The sequence below is a fragment of the Phasianus colchicus genome, chromosome 4 (genome assembly GCF_987193195.1).
Source record: "Phasianus colchicus chromosome 4, bPhaCol1.hap1.1, whole genome shotgun sequence".
Lineage (NCBI taxonomy): Eukaryota > Metazoa > Chordata > Aves > Galliformes > Phasianidae > Phasianus > Phasianus colchicus.
Window position 1 is genome coordinate 10,029,807 of NC_143439.1, and position 19,728 is coordinate 10,049,534.

Below are 19,728 nucleotides of genomic sequence, written 5' to 3' on the forward strand. Positions count from 1 at the left end.
AGTGCAGTTATCATATGAGTTAACTGACGGATACAGGAGCTGGGCAAAGGGATCTCAGGGCGCTGTGAGGACTAGGTCTGATGGATTTACTCAGATTAAGGAAGCATCAGATTATACCTGAACTGCCAGTGTGTTGTCTGGCAGCACACTGTTATGTATTGCTATGATTCGCAGAAGAACCTCACGTAGCCATCTCGTCTTTGCAGCTAGGCTGTGTAAATTTAACAGTGATAGCAAGACTAAATTCTGTCCTTCCACGTGGGTGGAAAATACCTGGCATGCCATGGGGTGGAATTTTGCAGTGTTGGAGCAGGTTAGGAAACGAGCCAACACACCTTGGTTTGCACCTGAGAAATTAGGGTATTTAAGTTCAGGAAGATCACCCTTTTACTGGGGACATTTCACTGGGTAAAACAGGTGGACTTCAGCTATTGGAGAATAGCTTTGCTTTTGTTGTAGCTGGGATTTGAGTTGAACTTCTGAAACGCTGTTTTACCTTGACATTTATTTTAAGAGAAAAAAAAGCAGTCCTTACTTTCAGGACCAGTCCATTGTCAGGTGAAATGAGGGTGGTAACTCTCTGTGTCTCATCAACGTTACAATTTTCAGTCCATTATAATGGTACACTTGTTATTTAAAGCATACTCCCTAAACAGTGCTGTGTGTGATTCTACTTTATTTCTTATTGACTCATGTTCTCGTTGAGTTCCCTCTGTATTGTAGAAAACTGTACTGTAGAAGCCAGAGTGTGAGAAACACTCCATCATAGATTCTTCAGTATGTGTACTCAAAAGTTAGTGTTCCAGATTAAATTCTGGAAAGAAAAAAAAAAAAAGCCTTAAAATTTGAATAATGTTTCACTCAGAAAGGAAAGTAGAAAAATCTTTCTAGAGTAGTTAGAAAGTTACTTTACATTACTTTGAAGTGAGACTGAGCTTGAGAGTCCAAGATCAGAGACTTTTGCCTCAGCCGTGGCTTCTGAAACTTAATGGTCCTATCTCCCCATTTCCCTGTCAACTGGATGGCTTGAGACCCAGGAATCTGGAAATTTGGAGTGAGAACTTGGGCAGGAATGTCAAGGTTTGGCAGTCCGGGTTTCTGCGCATCTGGCTTTTTTTTGGGTGAAAGCCTGACTGTCCTGAGAGTCCCATTAGAAGCAGAGTTTGTTCTGGCTCTCAGCTGCATGACTAGGGCTAGGGTTCCTGTGGCTTCAGAGCAAAGACCTGGAATATCAGGAAACCCCGACTCCCGGGCAGTCTCTGTGGCAGGAGTTCCCCACAGCTGTGAACTCTTCAAGTCCATTTGCTGCTGCTGCTCCTCTGGTAGTGAAGAAGGAAAACTGCTGGAGTGGTTTCAGGAAAGCATCTTGCGGTTAGTCAGAAGTTTCTAAAACCATTATATTTTTCCTTATATTTTTACTTGTGATGTAACAGAATTTTTCAGTTTGGTCAGAACGTTTCTGGTTGGTTCTATCCACTATATGCTATAGCCCACATCATTTCATTGGTGTTCAGAATAAAATGCTGCTTGTCTTTGCATACCACAAATACGAGGTGTGAAAGCTGGTGTAACATGAATGAACAGAACTTGCTGGGATATTTTTTTTTATGGGAAAATAGATGCCCAGACAGTCACAGACAAGTTTTTAGGGTATGTCTTTACCACAGAGTTCCCCTAGGCTCTTAAAAGAAATCCTCTAAACCATCTGAAGCCACCTGGACCATTTGGGACTATAAACTAATGTGTCTGGTCTCTAAAGATGACTTCAAAAAACCCCGAGTTCTTTGTACAAAAGCAGTATTTGGTTGATGTGAGCTCCGCTTGATTGACTCAACAGGGAATATGAACTACAGATTATTTTAGCACATCACCTCAGCTGCTAACACAAATCATCAGTTACCTGTGTTCAGCTTTGCAACATAAGCTAGGCTAACCAGAAGGCAGATAAAGCGAGCCATTTTATGAAAGAATGAGGACTCAAGAGGCCCCTTTGCCTATGGTCTGCATACTTTTACTGCCTTCTGTAATTCACCTCAACAGCACGTCTATATTTATGTGTATTACAAAGAGACAAAGGAAGCTGCCATGGGAAAACCTTTCTTTCTTAGCAGGAACCGTAGTGACCCCACTGCTGATTGCAGTTTACTAGCCACGTGTGTGCCAACCCTTGCTCCAGCTTGTGGAGTATCCTTAATTCCTCTAGGGACACTTTGTATAAGATGCAATCAAGGAAATGGTGAAATGCTTTTAATAGCTATCAAAGGGATAAAGGTCTTTCTGAATAAGTGATAGTGTGCAGTTTTGAACTAAATAAGGGGCCTAAATGATTGTGCCTAATATTATTTGTTGCCTGCGAAAGGCAGGGATAGAAATCATGGCATGGCAGTCACAAAGCTCTGCAGTCACAGAACTCTGCTATGAGCTGCTCGATGGCTGGCATGTCAGATAGGATTCCACAGATTTTGTCTGTGGCAGTGTGGTGCATATGCATTTCACATTTCATAAATCAATGAATCGATTCATATTTGATATGGAAGATTTGGTGTTGGAAATTCTTCATAGTAGCTTTCACCTAATAAATGCTAAGGCACCACATGCTGCATTGCTGCAGATAGAACATACATTCAATTTAAACTGTGCTTTCCAGGTAGTAAAAAACAGTTTTCCCCACGGGTAGGAAATAACAACGGAATCAGTAACTATTTGCAGATACTTTCTTAGGAAAATATATATCTTACTCGTGTAATTTAGCTTTCAGAAGGAAGATTATCTAGTTCAGTAGTGTAATTTGTCTTTAGGAAAGCAGGGAGTTCATCTCAAAAACATGCTTCTCGACACATCTTTCTCTAAACTACCATGTCCCTTGGCATGTAGAGGGAGGTACCAGTGTACCTACCAGTCCTTCTCAGACTCATGCTAGCAGCATGCTCAGTCAGTGGTTTTGGCTCATCCTAAAGGATTTCAGAATGGTGCTGAAAACTGCCTCACACTTCTGATGCCGTGCATGCTTCTGGAAGCTCGTGTGCACTTGTAGGCTTCTTGTCTGTGGCAGTGTAATGCATGCATAGTATCAACTTTCTGAAGAGTTCCATTTAGCTGTGCTTACCTAAGTTGCAAATTTTACCCTTAATAACTTTTTCTGTCTTGCTTCCCTGAAGGCTTATGGGGAGCGTCGTGCTAGCAGCCTAGATCCTAACTGCATGAGATCAGTCTGGAGAGAATTAAAGCTGTAGTCTGAGTCCCAGTCATACACAGACAAAGTTGGAAGGCACAGGTGATTTTGTAAACAGCTAATTGTGATGAAGACTGGTTTTGGGAAGTGACTGAGCTTGGTCTGCTTGTCCTCCCTCTCGATTCCATGATGCACAGCAGGTTTCAAGTCTGTGGATCTTAGTTTATTTACAGTATTCAAGCTTTAACTAGAAAGTGATGCTTAAGTTAGTTGTAATTAAAATGAAATATAGACAGCAGTTTGGCTAGGATTTCAGTGTGTGGTCATAAAGCTACTTTATGCGCATGGAGCACTGTCCAACCATTAGGTTTTGGAACTCTCTGTTTCTGCAGGCTGATATTATTTTGCCAGGAATGTGGTCATCAAAGACAGATGGGACCGTGTACGTTCTTCAAACCTTGACACGAAGACTCCATTAACTTTGGAGAGAAATAAATCTAAGTAGGTGGTAGGTTCACACGCAGGTGGCAATGTGTGAATCATTTCTTTCATTTAACTGGAATATGTATGAACAAAGAAGATCCTTGGATAAAGGTATAAACTGATGTAAATGCCAGATGAACTTTAAATGAACTTAAAGTCAAAGCACATTTTAAAAAATAAATAACCCAGGATAAGGAGATACAGTAGTAGATGCTGAATCTGTTCCTGAACAGGTATAATAGAAAACTTCTTCCAGTCCGTGTTGTGTTTCCATGTTAGATAGACTGTAGTGTGCAAAAGAATATGCTGCATCTTCTATGCGCGTTCACAGTCTGGTTCTCTCAAGTTTTCCTGATGCAAGCAGGCACCATAACCATAAGATGGCCACAAGTAGAACTGAAGGCTGTATTATTGCCAGAAACAAAGAGAAAAGCAGCCAAAATGGCAAACCTGTTAAGAACAACCAGCAAACTGCTTGTTCATTGATCTCAAATTTATTAAACTTGGAAGAGAACCTTCCTTTGGCCCAACATGAAAATATTCTACAGGGAGCTTTGGGCCCCTCGCTGCAAGAAAGACATTGAGGCCCTGGAGCGGGTTCAGAGAAGGGGACAAAGCTGGTGAGGGGTCTGGAGCACAGGCCTTATGAGGAACGGCTGAAGGAGCTGGGATTGTTCAGTCTGGAGAAGAGGAGGCTCAGGGGAGACCTTATTGCTCTCTGTAAGTACCTGAAGGGAGGTTGTAGTGAGCTGGGGGTCGGCCTCTTCTCTCGTGTAACTGGTGATAGGACTAGAGGGAATGGCTTCAAGCTGCGCCAGGGGAGATTCAGGCTGGACGTTGGGAAATACTACTTTTCTGAAACAGTGGTTGGGCACTGGAATGGGCTGCCCAGGGAGGTGGTGGAGTCACCGACCCTGGAGGTGTTCAAAGAATGTTTGGATTTTGTGTTGAGGGACATGGTTTAGTGAGTACTGTTGATGATAGCTGGATGGTTGGAGTGGATGATCTTGTGGGTCTTTTCCAACCTCAGTGATTCTGTGATTCTGTGAGTCCTCTTCCTTGGCACTAGGTGGACTGGCATTATTCATGTCTTACTTAATAATATTAAAATAAATAGTGTATCAAGAAGAAAAGCACAACTTCAGTATCCTTCAGTTGTCCAATTCCAGTGTAATCAGTGGGCTCAGTATATGCATTGAATGCTAAGCCATTTCCCAAAGTAGGGAGCAACAGCTGAGATCTAATGATTATAGCACTTAAAAGTCATACAAGATATAACACAAGATACACGGTTTGTTTTGTAGTATTGTCTGCATGAATGTGTTCAGTGTGTGGCCCAGAAGTCCAGGTGAGGTGACCTTAATCCCGAAATTTTTGTATGCATCCCAGCTTCCACGGGATTTGAAATTATGTTTACAACCAAGTGATTGAGTTAAGCACTACGTCCTAACCTTGAGGCATGTATTATAATCACCATCAAATGAACTTTAAGGATGAGCAGTACTGCTTCATGGAATTCATTACAGATGTAAGAGAGTTCCTAATTTCCCAAGGAATGGTCACCACATACTAGCTGTTTGAATGAGGCTGAAGTTCTGTTCTGATTGTAGCAAAAAACAAGGCTTGAAGTGATTGATTCTAGCATTTTGACCTTTCCTTTTCTCCATATTATTTTTTTTTTATAAAAGAGCTTGAATGATGATTTAAAACAGGAAATTTCCAGGTTTGGTAAATAGTTGCAAACTACTTTCTGTGTTTGATACAAGATCAGTAGACAGAGATCACCCCAATGGGATATAACAACCAATGGATTTGCTGTTGACTTCAGTAGAGGACGATAACCAGTGCCACTTTTCAGACCTGTCAACTGTAACGTGTTTTAGTGTGGGAATTACATAGTTTTCGTAGCTTGCAGGACAACAGACTATAGTTAGTAAATTTTTCTAGCTAATCAGTCAGGTATAGGTAAGAGTCAAATGAGCTTCAGCAGGCGTTAACATTTTTTGGAAAATCAAGGGTCAGCTGATTGTTCACAAGGGAATAATTCTAGCAGCTGCGTTTTTGTTTGTTTTCCAATATTAATTAATTAGTCTTTTTGTAGTATTAAGGCTGAGTTGCTAGCGTTGTACTTTCAGTAGACTGTTTATGGTAAACTTATCTGAATATTTATAATGGTGAAAGGCCCTGAGTTCATCCTGTGCCCCTTCCAGCTTGAAGAAACTGAGGGATTGTGTGGGCTGCTCTCTGTGGACCTACATGTTTTTATAAACCTCACACCGAATATTCAGTTCTTCTGGGAGGTTTGTGTATCGCTCTGCCAAGCATGGCTTTCCAAAGGGTTTGAACTTTAACATCAAGGGCACTTGTCTGTCTCATGAGTAAGTAATCTGTACAGACAAAACTTTGGGGAACACTTCTAAATGACAGCTGTACATTCCCTGAGGCTGCTGTTGTAACAAGAAATCAGTGAGCTCCTCTGGAATTGGAATTGTTTTGACATAGCTGAATAGACTGATAATAGCTGTACAGTTGCCCGTAGATTTTTTTTTAGGTTATAGTTTTAAAAAGTTTAAATATTGATTTTTAACATTATGGAAAAATACATGATTTTTAGCAGATGAAGAAGTAATTATGGGTTATCAGTATTTCTGGTTTGCTACTAGGAGGGAGCCATATCAGATGTACAAAGGGTGCTTCCTTAAAAAAAAGTTTTGACAGGCTAACAGTCCTTTGCTTCTTTTGTTTCTTACTGATCTTTAGTTTAGAGATTTCTCACATGGGATTCCGCACTGTATCTTGAGGCCCACCTACCTACATCCTACCTACTACTAGAATGACGCTAAATTCTGAAGATGTAACATTTGAATGGACTAATGGTCATTTCTGACATCATATTTCAAAGCATGCCAAAGTTCACCTATTGTCGGGTAGAGCTAAGATACCTACAGTCCTTTTCTTTGAAGAAAATAAATTTCTATGAATAAAAGGAAAATTAGGCTAGCACCGAAGAACAGAAAAAAAAGCTAGCAATTAATGATAAAGTAGGAAAGGAAAAGTGAATAAAGAAATAAAGGTTCTTTCAGACATGCTTTATCCTCAGTCGTGACTTGTTCCAGAACCCATGACCCCACTGTTCTCTGCATTCATCAGCTCTCTCTTGATCATTCCTTTATTATCATTGTCCTTCTAACCTTGGCCCAAACTTGAGCATTACAACAGTGCAATGCTTTATTTCTTGTGAGTGCAGTGATCACATACAGTATATCTGTTAAGCTATATATTCTTACGTTCATTTTTATATTTCTTAATAGTAATTGATATGGAAAATTTTCAGTCATGCATTGATAGGGAGCAAGAATTGGCTGGTGCACTACTTAATTTTAGAACAATTAAGGAATCTGTGTTTTCTTGTTAGCTCTGAAACAGAAACCATTACAATGTAGTCTCATTCTTATTTGATAAAACATTTATTTTCTAACTTTTCTCAGAGGAGTATGCCCTGTTTCAGTGACTTTACTCTGTTTTAACGTAAAGCAACAAAAATTTAGACATCTTATGCTTTGTCATATAGGTTTAATGCTGCATCTGTATATTTGTAAACATTTTGGAATATCTATCATCAACTCGATGAAAAAAGAAACGAGTTTCTTCTGGGTCAGTATCTGTCAGAAGTGAGCGAATATTCACATATTTTTATTCAAGTGACTGATAAAAATTCCTTTGTTTTCATGGCCATAGTTTTACATTTTCAAAACGTGTATAAGATTCTGCAGCTGCAGTTTCTCAAATTTGCTTTCCTTGTGGAAATGAAGCTTTACTAAGAGCCAAATTGCTTGATGCTATGATTTTGTTTACATATCTTTTGAAAGGATACAATTGGAAATGATGATATCACTGTCTTGCAGGTAGCCAATACCCTTGGCTGTGTGAATTTTGGCTGAGATGGTGAGGAGTGCTGCCACCCAAGTATGATTCCACCGCCAACTCCATCGATGTTTCACGCTGAGAATGGGTAATTAGTTTTCATTTAAAAACTTTTTGTTGACAATAAAAAGTGGAAATATTACTAGAGAATACTATTTGCTGTTGATTTCAGGTACAGTGTACATCAAAATTAATTTTATTTTCATACGGTGGTTTGGCTCAAACTGAATCAGCTAGCTTTTGAAATGATTACAGTGTTAATACTGGAATGAGGCACATAATTAAATAGAAGGCTGTATACAACTCTCCTCACAGCCTTTATTATTTATGTCATATTAATATATTTCTGGCCTTCTGTTTTAAGACCCTTGGAAGTGAATTTGCCATCTGCATTTTACAGTTATTTGTATGTTGTTCTGCATAGTGGCAATCCGTATTTTATTTTGTCATTTAATTGATATTACAGTAATCAGTAGAAACTTTAAAGAAACAATGGAAGTATAGAGGTTAAAGGAGTAACACTGCTTAGAGTGGTGTTGTATACGGACTAAGTACACACTTTCTCTTGTTACTGAGTTAAATATATGTAGGTGGTGATTGAGTCTTGTTGAATTAGAGTGTGAAAGCTGAGCTACGTTCATATTCACAATGGTAGTTTCTTTTGTTCTATGAATAATTCTAAATAAATGAGCAAAGATTGCATGCAGTGAAAAAAGAAAACAATACATTACTTATTCTTGTTTAAATCCTAACATGATTTATAAATTTGGGAAAAGAAACCATATCCATTTACATTGCTAAGAGTCTAAAATTCTTTAAGTTACAGAAAAATTGAAAAATCCTCAGTTTTTAAAGTGTTGATAGTACAAACATATAAAGAACTAAAAATATCTGGGCTTCACTGATACCAGTGGTACTTTTGCTAAAACCTGTAGCAGAGACAGAATATTTTCCTGGGTATGTGAGGCATGGAAAATCTGTGACAGGTGATCCTTTTCTGGTCATATTCAAAATCTTCTTTAAAAAGAGAACAGGAGTTTATCAGCGGTTCAGAACAGTCATGTTTCTGTTGATTTCAGCTATGATAACTTGTACTACCTATGAATCTGCCCCAGCAACTTTCTAGAAAGACCCTTCAGTGCTATTTTATTTAAAAGGCAAAAAAGTACCCATGAAACAAAAATTGCCTTGTGCTCTATCCTGTGCATTACTGGTTTAGAATATTGAAATATAGTGATATTGCGAAATTCATAAAGGTAGTATAGTTTAATCCTGTTAACCAAAGTGGAATCCAGTTTCTGTCCATCATCTTTGATGGTCTTATGATATCCTCTTTGCTAACCAGACTCTCTTGCACTGAATTACTGTACTCATTACTTTAAATCCCAACTATAGAAATATTATTATTATTAGGAAGTAGTGAGTGAACTAGAAAAATATGGCATCCTTTTCAGATTATACTTTTAGCACTGGTACATAAAAAATGGAACCTAGTGCTGTTCCACTTGCAAGCTGAAAAGCTTTGGCACACAAGCATGGTCAATGAGAGGTAATAGTCGCTATCATTTCCATGGCATCACTTCAGATACAGCCACCTAAAAATTGGAAATAGTTAGGAATTTAACCATATTGCTGGCTGTAACTGCGGGGAGAGTTCAACAAATCAAAATAGCTCAAAGTGATACTTCTCCTGTTTGCAGTCCTTAATATTTCACATTCCATTTAGCCTGCAGGAAAGGAATATCTTTTTTTTCTTTCACCCTAAGAAAGAAGTGTTACTCAGCAGAGTTAGCTTTGCAGGGTAGGAAGACTTTTTAAGGCTTCTAGCTGCTGCAGAAACATGTGCTGAATATGTTGTTTTGGTTGGTAGCTCAAGTATCCTAGCAAGTCCTTCTTAGTAATCTATCTGATAAGGCTTGATTGTGCTTCACTGTGTTTAAATTTTTAGGGAAACTGTTTAGTTAACAAAAGTGCTCCAGTGCTCACATTTGTGTAAAACGCCAAAATTAGAAAATGCAGAATTCTGTATCTGAAGGTCTCAGATAAGTGAAATACCAGAAGCAATAGCATATTGTGATATTTTGTTCAATATCTCAGCATCGATGGTACCTTGCCTAAGTAATGTATTTATACATTATTTGTATCTGTATTTTTGTTGATTGAGTTTCACAGTGCTTTGCAGTAGGAGAATCTACGAAAGGACAAGGTCGTGTGTAGATCATCTGAGTTTTCTCTTAATGCTACTGGATTATGCTTTGTATTTTTGAGAGATTCTTCTGACTTTTCCAGTTACTATCAAGTCATAGGTGGTGATATTTCTATTTGGCATTAAGTTTTCATTAAATAATATGTATTGAAAATAGTGTGCTCTCACAGACGGACAGCATCTCATATCCATATGGAAAATAATCTGCTTTAAATCTTAAGAACTTTTACTTGGTAACTAGTAAGCTGTTTATTATTGTTGTTGTGCAGTCATTTTCTCTTTTCTAACTGTGCTCATTTATACAGTGCAAGTGATAGAATGTTAATGTCCGTTTTCTATTCAGCCCAAGTCTCAGTATCTCAAAGCTGTTACTTCAGTGAAGAACAGTTCAAGCTATAGGCCATAGCTGCTGTAACAAGGAAGGGATTCCAAAGGAGACTACAGGAATCTTGTTAAAGTTAACATGTTTCAGACCTAAATCCTGTACCATGGACACATTCCTTTACCTTTCATTGAAGATATCCATGTGTGGTTCCAGTGATAGCATTGTTGTAACTGCGGTTGTTCAGACTGTTTTGTTTACATAAAACTCTTCCTTTCCCCTTCTGCCCCAACGTTATTTTCACTTTTCACAGTGTTTTTACTTGAATCCATCATTTTGATAATTTTAACGGGACAATTCTATTTCATGTACTTATGGCACTTCATGTGAAACAGTTCTGCCTTCATTTCCTGTTTATTTTTAGATGTTAATTTTCAGACTTTTTCCATCCCCTTGGGTTTTTTAAAATCCTGTTTGGTACAAACCAGGGTGGTCCAACTGGCAGCCCAAGGAACAATTCCATCTGGCCTGCTGCATTTGCCAAGGAGGAGCTAGGAAACGCCTGTAAGGGCACGCACTGCCCTCACAAGCAAATATTACCTATTGCTCAGATACTTAACCGTGCTTAAAGCCCAACTGTTGTGCCTTGTCCATCCAGAAAAAGAGGCTGAGACTGGTCTTACCCTTTTTCCTGAGCTCAGCCAAATGTCTGGAGCGGCTAGCTACACTTTCAAAACAATCTTCAAGGGGGGTGCTTCAAGTGGAAGCTTGCACCTGTCCTGAAAAATGGTGGGCTGCTGTTGTTTTTCCTGGTTAGATTGACAGAAAACTCTGCTTAATTCTCAGATCAGTTGGAGCTAGTTAGAATTTTAATATCAACCTAAGCAAAACGGGTATTATTCATTCGTAGTATCTTTGCTGGCTTTGCATTTGTCTTCTGTATGTGTTTTCTAGCATTTCACTCTTTTTCCCTTATGGTGATTAACATAGTGATGATAATCAAGCTCTGTCCATTGAAATCACTGTGAGAACCAACTATTTTTTATCTGATTATATAATTTCAAAGGATTCCATTTGGCTGCTGTGTACTTACTTCTTTGTTGGATAATATTCTACCTTTAAAGATACTGTGGTGCCATACTTGAAATGAGTGTATCTGCCAACATACGGTTTCTCTCAAGCAGTTATCACTGAAGCTGAACTTATCCTATATATTTATCCATTATGTTTAACATTAGCTCCCAGTCTGTAACAAAATGAGCAATACTAAGCATGAGCTCTAACCAGTGCCTCGTGAACAGCAATATCACATCCTTTGTTGTGATTTCCATCTCCATTAAAAATAATTATAATGTTTAGGTGGAACCAGGCAGATTACAGCTTGGAAAAGACTGCAGTAAGCAATCAGAAGCAAGATACTAAGTGTACATTTACTATTACTATGTATCTTTGAGTGATGACAGCAGAACTGTGCCAGTTTCAGTATCCTTATTCAAAGCACTGTTACGTATGGAATTATCAAACATGTAAGAGAAATGTACAAAATATAACACAGCACTTGCATTTTATGCTAATGGCTTTTAGCATCCTACTACCTTTTAAATTGTAGAACAATATTGGATTAATGTTTGTAACTCAGAAGCCCTTTCCTGTTTAGAGCATTCAACAGCACAACTGCTCTATTCAGTCTGCGCTCATTTATTTTAAAATATTTCTTTTTGTTTATTGTTCTTGGTCCTCCACTCTGGTCTGTAGTGTTCCCCATTTGTTCCCCATTATACTCTGCATCTCCAATTTTGGTTAAAAAACCGCCATGTATTTCTGATACGGATCATCTTGCCAGGGCTTCTTTTTGGTCTTCATTAATCTCCCTTGTTTTCTCTCTCCTCTTTGTCTGTTCTTTCTTATTGTCTTGTGTCTCACCCTTTTTGCTGTCTATGGCTAGGATGTCTTTGCTTATGTCTTTCTTTCCTTTTCCTTCTTTTTCCATTTAATGCTCAGCTGTTTCTTTTAATACCGATTTTCTTCCACCTTCTTTTGGTGTTCCGTTTCCCCTCTCTGACTTTATCTCTGAATCTTTCAGTCTTTTTTCTTTTTCTTTCTGTCCTACTCAGTTTGCTTTCTATCCTGCATGCCTGCTTGTTTCCCTTTCTCTTCCTTAATATTGTCTGTCACCTGAAAAGAGGACAGGAAGGTAACATCTGAAGGAATTAAGACATGAACTAACTTTCAGAGAAGGCTTTTTTTTTTTCAGGAATAAATAATTGAATGAAATCATCAAATAAGAACAGAAACAAAAAAGACTAAATTGCTTATGGCTAATTATTCATTAGTGACTGGAGTTTACTTGAAAATTGTGGTTGATGATGTTGTAGGACTATGTGACAGCTTGCTTAAAACTGTATAAAGCATAAGTAGAGGCAAAAAAAATAGCTATAACATAGTCATGGCGTGCATGTCTCTGGCCATGTTCATAGAGAAAGTAGGATAAGGAGAGATTAGTGAAAGAAATAAATACAGAAATAAGACCAGGAAACTATGCAGTCATACATGAAGTATGAAAAGATGGTGAATCAGAGGCAATAAAGACTTACATCAAGTATTTGGAGCAGGTTGAAAAACAGAAAAAGTAGCACAGAACTGAGAACAAGCAGTGATTATTCTGCTACATGGAAAAACAGGAGCGGTGGAAATGGCTGCAGAACCAGCCTGCTGAGGGTACCAGGCACACTCTGTTCATTAAAGTGTTTTCAAACAGGATGCAAAACTATCTTGATAAGACGGTGATGTGCTAGGAAGCCAGTGCTTTACAAGGAGTATGGTGCATATTGATTAAATGGTCCATTGACTATAGTGTAGAAAGTGATCAATTAGAAGAATTTAGGTCATACTTACCCGTTGGATAGTGGTTACTCAATATTTTTGAATTGTACTGGTGAAGTGTCCAAAGTATTTATCTAGGTTCTGATACTTGTATTCATGTTTTCTGAACAAAAATGTATTCTCAGAGTTGTTACCCTGATTTAGGGAAATCATTGCCAGATTAGCAGAATATAGCAAGGCACTGGAGTAACAGTCCTATAAAAGTATCACAAGTTTTTCAGAGGGAGTATATGCAAGAAATCATTTTTTCAATACAAATGTTCATTCCTATTGCTTCTACAGCATTTCTAAATGCTTGTCACCAAAGATTATCAATGAGTAATGTGCATTGGCACAGTATGTTGCTTGGTGACAACCTTAGAGAAGCACCAGTGAATCATCTGTAGTTTACCAGTACAGTGAATAATTTGATGGCATTACCTTTGTGGCCAGAATGTTTTCTAGCTTGGAAGTCTCATTTCCTGGAAAAATTATCCTGGAAAAATAATCCTGGAAAACAGGAAAAGGTATCAGACACCTGAGTACCATGAATTTCATTAAACAAATGTGAAAGAAGCATATCCTTAATTAAAACACAAGCAAACTATGCAACATTTAACCCAAAACTCAACATAAAGGCAAAGTTGGATAGAAAGACAGACAACACAAAGTACTTCAGTGTATGCTTGTTGTGCTAAAGAATTCTCACCAGCGTCTCTGGGACGTGTGCATAAGGAATGAAGAGTAAGAGATGTATAATATGTTATTTGTTTTCAATTATTGTCTCAGAGAAGAGAAAAATAAAGTAGATTAAAAACATTTCATTAAAAAAATACTAAGGAACATTTTATCTGGGAAAAGATGACGTACTGCGGGTTCATTACAGTAGTGCTATTTTAACGTGTGAATGATTCATTTTTATAGCAATTTGAAGATGAGAAAGGAAAAAGAACAGGCAGTGCTGTACTTTAAATAGTTACGGGCACTCAACCTGCAGTCTTGCCAGTTGCAGTAAGTATAAGCAGTTGCAGTATCTGATAGAACAGTGGATATATATCCCTTATTACAACATAATACACCCAAGCAATTTTCATGACCTGTGAGTCTGTGCAAGGCAACAGGCGCTTTACTGAGAGCCCTTTGATTTTCATGCTCTTCTGGCTCATTCCTTGCTATGCATTAACTTTTCTTTGTAGGTATATAGGAGTGAAAATGATACCAACGTGGTGTTAAAAGCTTTTATTACAGATACACGTGAAGACAGAAAAGATGACCAAAATGCAGACTTCTCTTTTAAATGTTGTTGCGTTTTTTGTTTGTTTGTTTGTTTTATGTTACTTCTATTACATATGGTTGCAGTAAAGAAATGAAGGGGATTATCTCCCTCAAGTGAAGCAGATGTTTTACTGAGCCAAGTCTGAAATCTTGTTCTTTGTAAGGAAGCAAGAGAGAATGCCTATTTATGGTATTTTGCAGCTGCACTGAAGGAAATATTCCCTTCAGATTGTGTTGAGTCGTTCCATAGTACACAACGTTTGTGGTCCCTCAATTGAGCCAAGAGCCATGTAAGCTACTTCTACGCAGACCTTAAGGATCTGATCCTCAGACATGAAGACAGTCCTTCACAAATTTATCATTCGGTGAATTTAAGATTTTCTACAATAAACAGAATTTGTTCCTGTCCTAGTGGCATGGGTTGCTGACTCATTGCTAGTTGATCTTTTGAAGTATAACTCCCTGGGTTCAAGGAGTTACAAAGATCTCACAAGCTTTCCACAAGAGACAGTGAGAACTGTAGTCCATAGTGTATCTCCATAGCTATTTGCATTGAAACATGTGAATCATGGCCCCGTTTTGTGTTTTTGTGCAGCATATTATGGTGGAAGTCAAAGAGCTAAGGGTTCGTCTGCTTCCAAACTATGTGTGCTGAAAAGCAATAGTATTTGAGGACACTTATCTTGACTACTTCAGAACTGTCTCCCATCAGTGGATGTGAGAACTAGGGGTGTCTGGCTCCTTTTGTGTTCCTGTAGCCCTACAACCTAGTTCCTAGCATACATCTGTTATTTACAGAAGTATCAATAAATTCTGGATGGGAAGTTCAGTAAGTTAATTAATTCAGGAAACTTTTATCTTCATAGCCCTACTGAGCAGTAGGGTGGTTTGACCCAGAGGGAGCAGTGTCTGTCATTCAGAGCAAGCCTGTCTATCCCTATATGGTGCTGTGTTGCTCCAGTTAAACGTACCTCAACTGAGTTGACAACACAGCATAACTTCTTGGTTGCATAATGTTTGCCCTGATTGCTTTGTGTGTGACCTCTCTAGCCAAACCCTGCCTTGAGTAGCTAATTTCCATGTGGGATTTTCTATGTGATTATTACTGTATTAAATGAGTTCTCTGCAAACAAGAAATAATTTATTTTGTGAAATGAGCTGCTATGTCTCCACAGAAATATGTGTGTACTTGAAACACTGAAAGAGCAAATCCTGCTTTTTCAAGAATGTCCAGTCCTCAGAATGTAGGAGACTTTTGGTCTGACTGCTTATATGGTTTGGAGCTGTTTGTAGGGCTTGAAGTGTGAAGGAAAAAAAAATAAAAAAGAAAAACTCTTGTTGACTTCTGTTGCTGTTGTAAGAATTCAGGTCTTCTGACAGATTTCAGAGAACACAGTTCCAATAAAGCAGCCTTCCATTCCATTTTTGAGACCTTTCTTTTCTCATCTCTTACCTTTCACTTGAACAGTCTATTCCGTCATCAGTTATAGTGCTGATTATTCCCCTTGGATCTCCTCCTGTTCGGCTGAAGGTGGACTTTTAAATTCACATTCAGATGATAGAACTGATCTTTGATTTTCTTGGTCCTTCCAGTGCACCACTGGCTCCCTGGAGTAAATAAGGCTAATGTCTAAGCCTAAACCTTAATAATTCCATAAGCACTACTGAACAATCCAGGATTGTTATATTAATGTAAAAGAGATTAAATGTAGTCATTATGCATGCAGGAAGCAATTAAAGGTTGCACAGGTGAATAATACTGATATGTTCTGAATTTTGAGTAAGACTTTGTAGCACGTTTCATAGTTCATACAGATTTTAATGGACCATCCTGTCTTGCAAGGTGACATAAAGTAAACAAAATAAGATGTTCCTGAAAAGCAAGCAGACAGTGGGCTATCAGTAAAGACTGCTGGCCATGTGTGATACACTAATGGACAAGAGCAGAAGTGGCAAATTGGTGGGAAAAGCGTGCAGAAAATTAGAACTGCTTCCCTATTAGGTGGAACAAAATAAACTGCTACATTGGTATTAATGGAGATTTCACATACCTGTAGCACACATTCTTGCATGTCTCCAGATGGAGTATCTGGCATCAGCCATAAGCTGTCATCTTTTTTGTGGGTTGGCCACAGCATGGAGAAGATACATTCAGTTTAGCAGTGACTTTCCCTGCCATGTACCTACAGCAGAGGGGTGTTGAAAACTGAGAGCTGTGTGTCCTATTCCAGGTTCCTGTGGGAAGCAGTTCTAATTTTCTGCACACTTTTCCCACCAATTTGCCACTTCTGCTCTTGTCCATTAGTGTATCATACATGGCCAGCAGTCTTTACTGATAGCCCTTTGTCTGCTGTCAAACCTTCCCATCCACACAGATTCTCTTTTCACTCACTTTTTTTATGAGCACTGTGTCTTCCAAACCAAGTGATTCTTTCTCTGAGCTGTGTGTATAACAAGAGGAACATTGAGAACAGAGGAAGACTGTTTGCCTCTTTTCTGTTCCAGTGCCCAGTTCCATAATTGTTTCTGGCAGCTATGAGGAGCTGTTGCAAGAAAAAGCTCAGTTCAGTTCTGGAAGACAAAATGTGAAAGCAGACTCCATAAGGAATGTTGCTTGATACGCTCTAACAAGGTTTTATTTAGCACGTGCAAACTCTTGATATTTATCAGAAGTTTATAGCTTGTCCAAACAGGGTGAGATTGCATAGTGACAGTGAAAAGCATCCTGCCAAATTTTAAGTCCTTTCTTCAGAGAATGAAGGTTGAAGACCCTCTCAGTGAAACAACTGTAAGAATTTTTTTTAACGCAGGCAGAACTGTATAATTTAGCATCTTTATTGCTTTTACAGAAATGAGGTTAAAACCATGAAATCAGTAATGTAATGGCATGCATGTTTAGAAGACTTCTAGAACAGCATCATTTGACTAATATTGTAGAAAGTTATAGATTCATCCACTGAACAGGAGTTACTAGAAAAACAAAATATCTGTTTTCTAGAAGAAAATAAAAAACGGGAAAGTTTTAATGTGTATCTGATTCTACATAAAATAAAATTCCTCAAACCATCTGCCATAAAATTAACAGGTTTTTGATGACTACCAGCTTGGTCTCATTAAAAAAAGAATAGAAAAGGAATGATTTAATCTGCTGATCAATAAATATAACTATACATTCTTACATACCAATGGGATCGCTTTGTTTTCCTTGAATACTCTTTGGGGATTTACAGTTTGGTCAGCTTCAGTATCTGCAAAGAATGCATTATTCCCCGAGTGGAAAGCTGCTCCTTCCTCAGGGCAGTCATATAGCACTTAAATATTGGTTAATCCTTGGCATGATTGGAGACTGCTCTGGAAGCCTTCTCTGATTGTTAGGTTTATTGAGGAATATTATGAAAGATTTTGGAGAGACCAGAATACCCCATTTGCTTAATAGCTGGGGAGACTGAATGGATGAATTATCTTGTTTCTTCTGCTGGCCATTCTGAAACCAGACTGCCATTCAAGAGGAGACAGCGAAGCCAAGTCACCTACCTAGGACAGGCTGAAATGACAAGAGCACTACCTCATCTTCTCTTTCTTCTAGTTACAGTAGATTTAAAATGTATAAAGGATGGGGAGTGAAGATTCCTGAACTCTTCGCCAACTCTTTGACCTGGGTTTTTCCTCACACCTGATTCAAATTATCTGTATCATTGATCAGGATGAGAGTATCGAGTGCACCCTTGGTAAGTTTGCAGATTGTACCAAGTTAGGCAGGACTGTTGCTCTGCTTGAGGGTAGGAAGGTTTTGCAGAGGGCTCTGAATGTAAATTTGGTTACAGTTTGCTGTCAAGGTTATTTGAATGATCAGATATCTCACTTTCTATGGTCCTTAAGGAAATGCATAATTTTAGTTTGTCTACCATTCATGAGATTATTTTTTTTCTGTTTGATTTTGAAATGCTTTTAGTGAATTGAACTATTCAATTTGAGGTGAAATCTGAGCTGGATGGAATTAAATCCAGATTCTGATGACTAGCAGCAGCAATCTGTGAATTGCAGGCATATATGTTTAATATCTCCCTTGAGAGTAAGAAAGTTCTTCAGATGTTGAAACCGGCTTAAATAATTTAAATTAATAAGACTGGTGAAAATTCTTTGGCTAATAACGTTAGTCTGATTTTTTCATTTCCATTTGAAAATAGAATATTTGTAATAGCTGTTAATAGTGTGTTGATTTATTTGACTCTGTTACTCAGCAGCATGGTTTGTGTCCCTATACTTCCATCTTAGAACTGATGAGATTAATATTATCAAATTACTTAAAAATATATGTATTTCTGTCAAGCACGTGCTTATGGTTTTTTATATTCCTGTTTTTGCTTGCTGTAGTAAGAGCAAGCAGAATGCCTGGCTATTTTTTTCGCTGTTTCTGTGAAAGATGTGGGGAGTGATACAGATGATATTATTTTTATCATACTATCGTCATTATTATTATTGTTGATGTTATTATTGTTATTATTACTTTGGTTGGAAATGCTGATTCATTGACACTTTCACTGGAAATGAGGAGAAAATAAATGAAAGAAAAATGAATGGGGCACTGTGACTGCACTGCAGAAGGCCAAATTTCAAATCCCACTCTGACTCTAAACTAAAGGCAGACAGGAATGCTTTTATTGGTATTACTGAGTCTCTCCTTGCTCTTATTTTATGGAGAAGCTTTGAAATTTCTGGGGTTAATTCTAACATGGAGCAGATTTTTGAGATTTCAAAGTTTCACAGGAATGGAAAGATTTACCACTTAGCTACAGTGTCAACAACTAGCACGAAGTAAAACAATTCTCAGTACCATTCATTCTGTCTTGTCCATGTCTAAAATTTCTTATTCATATCCAGGTTATTGGTAGAAGGGTGCTTCTGTTTGCTTTACAAAAATGGACCTATTTAGTTTCACAATGACAGGATTTTTAGGAGTAAATGAAGTATTGCGACATAAAAACTGCTTGTTAGTATGGATAGTGCATTAAGCTTTCACCTCATTTTTCCTTAGATTCATGCGTTTTCTTCCTTCATGATTTCAAATATCTCTGTACTTCAGCATTTGTAGATCATTGCTACTTATCTCCTTGCAGACAGAAATAAGCAGCATTATATTACACCCACATTTCTTTCCAGCAGTTTTCATTCATTACAAGTTCTATTATAACTCGGTTTGGGATTTCTGGTGAAATCTCTGCACTACCCATCAACCACCTTGACTTTGTATCCTCTTCCTTTAGTCAAACAGAGATGAGGTCTTTCTCTTCTGTCATACTGTTAAGCCACATAGCTATGAGTTTGTTCTACTTTAGTGAACTTCTGCAGTCTCTTCTTCTAATGCAGCCAAACCCAACATTCCATTTCTTTTCAGAGCAGTTTTTTAACTTTTTCACTGATACCATCATGTTTAATATTTAGCCTCATAAAATATTCTCAATTACTGTTAAGGGGCGCTACAAA

General features: G+C 38.0%; 1 long non-coding RNA gene across 1 annotated transcript in view; it reads left to right on the forward strand.

Moving 5' to 3' along the window:
* Nucleotides 1-19,728, forward strand: part of LOC149918043 (uncharacterized) — an 81,651-nt gene that overhangs the window by 2,811 nt on the left and 59,112 nt on the right. The window contains exon 2 of the long non-coding RNA XR_016465801.1: nt 7,561-7,667. This is a non-coding gene — a long non-coding RNA (uncharacterized LOC149918043). The remainder of the gene's footprint in view (nt 1-7,560; nt 7,668-19,728) is intronic.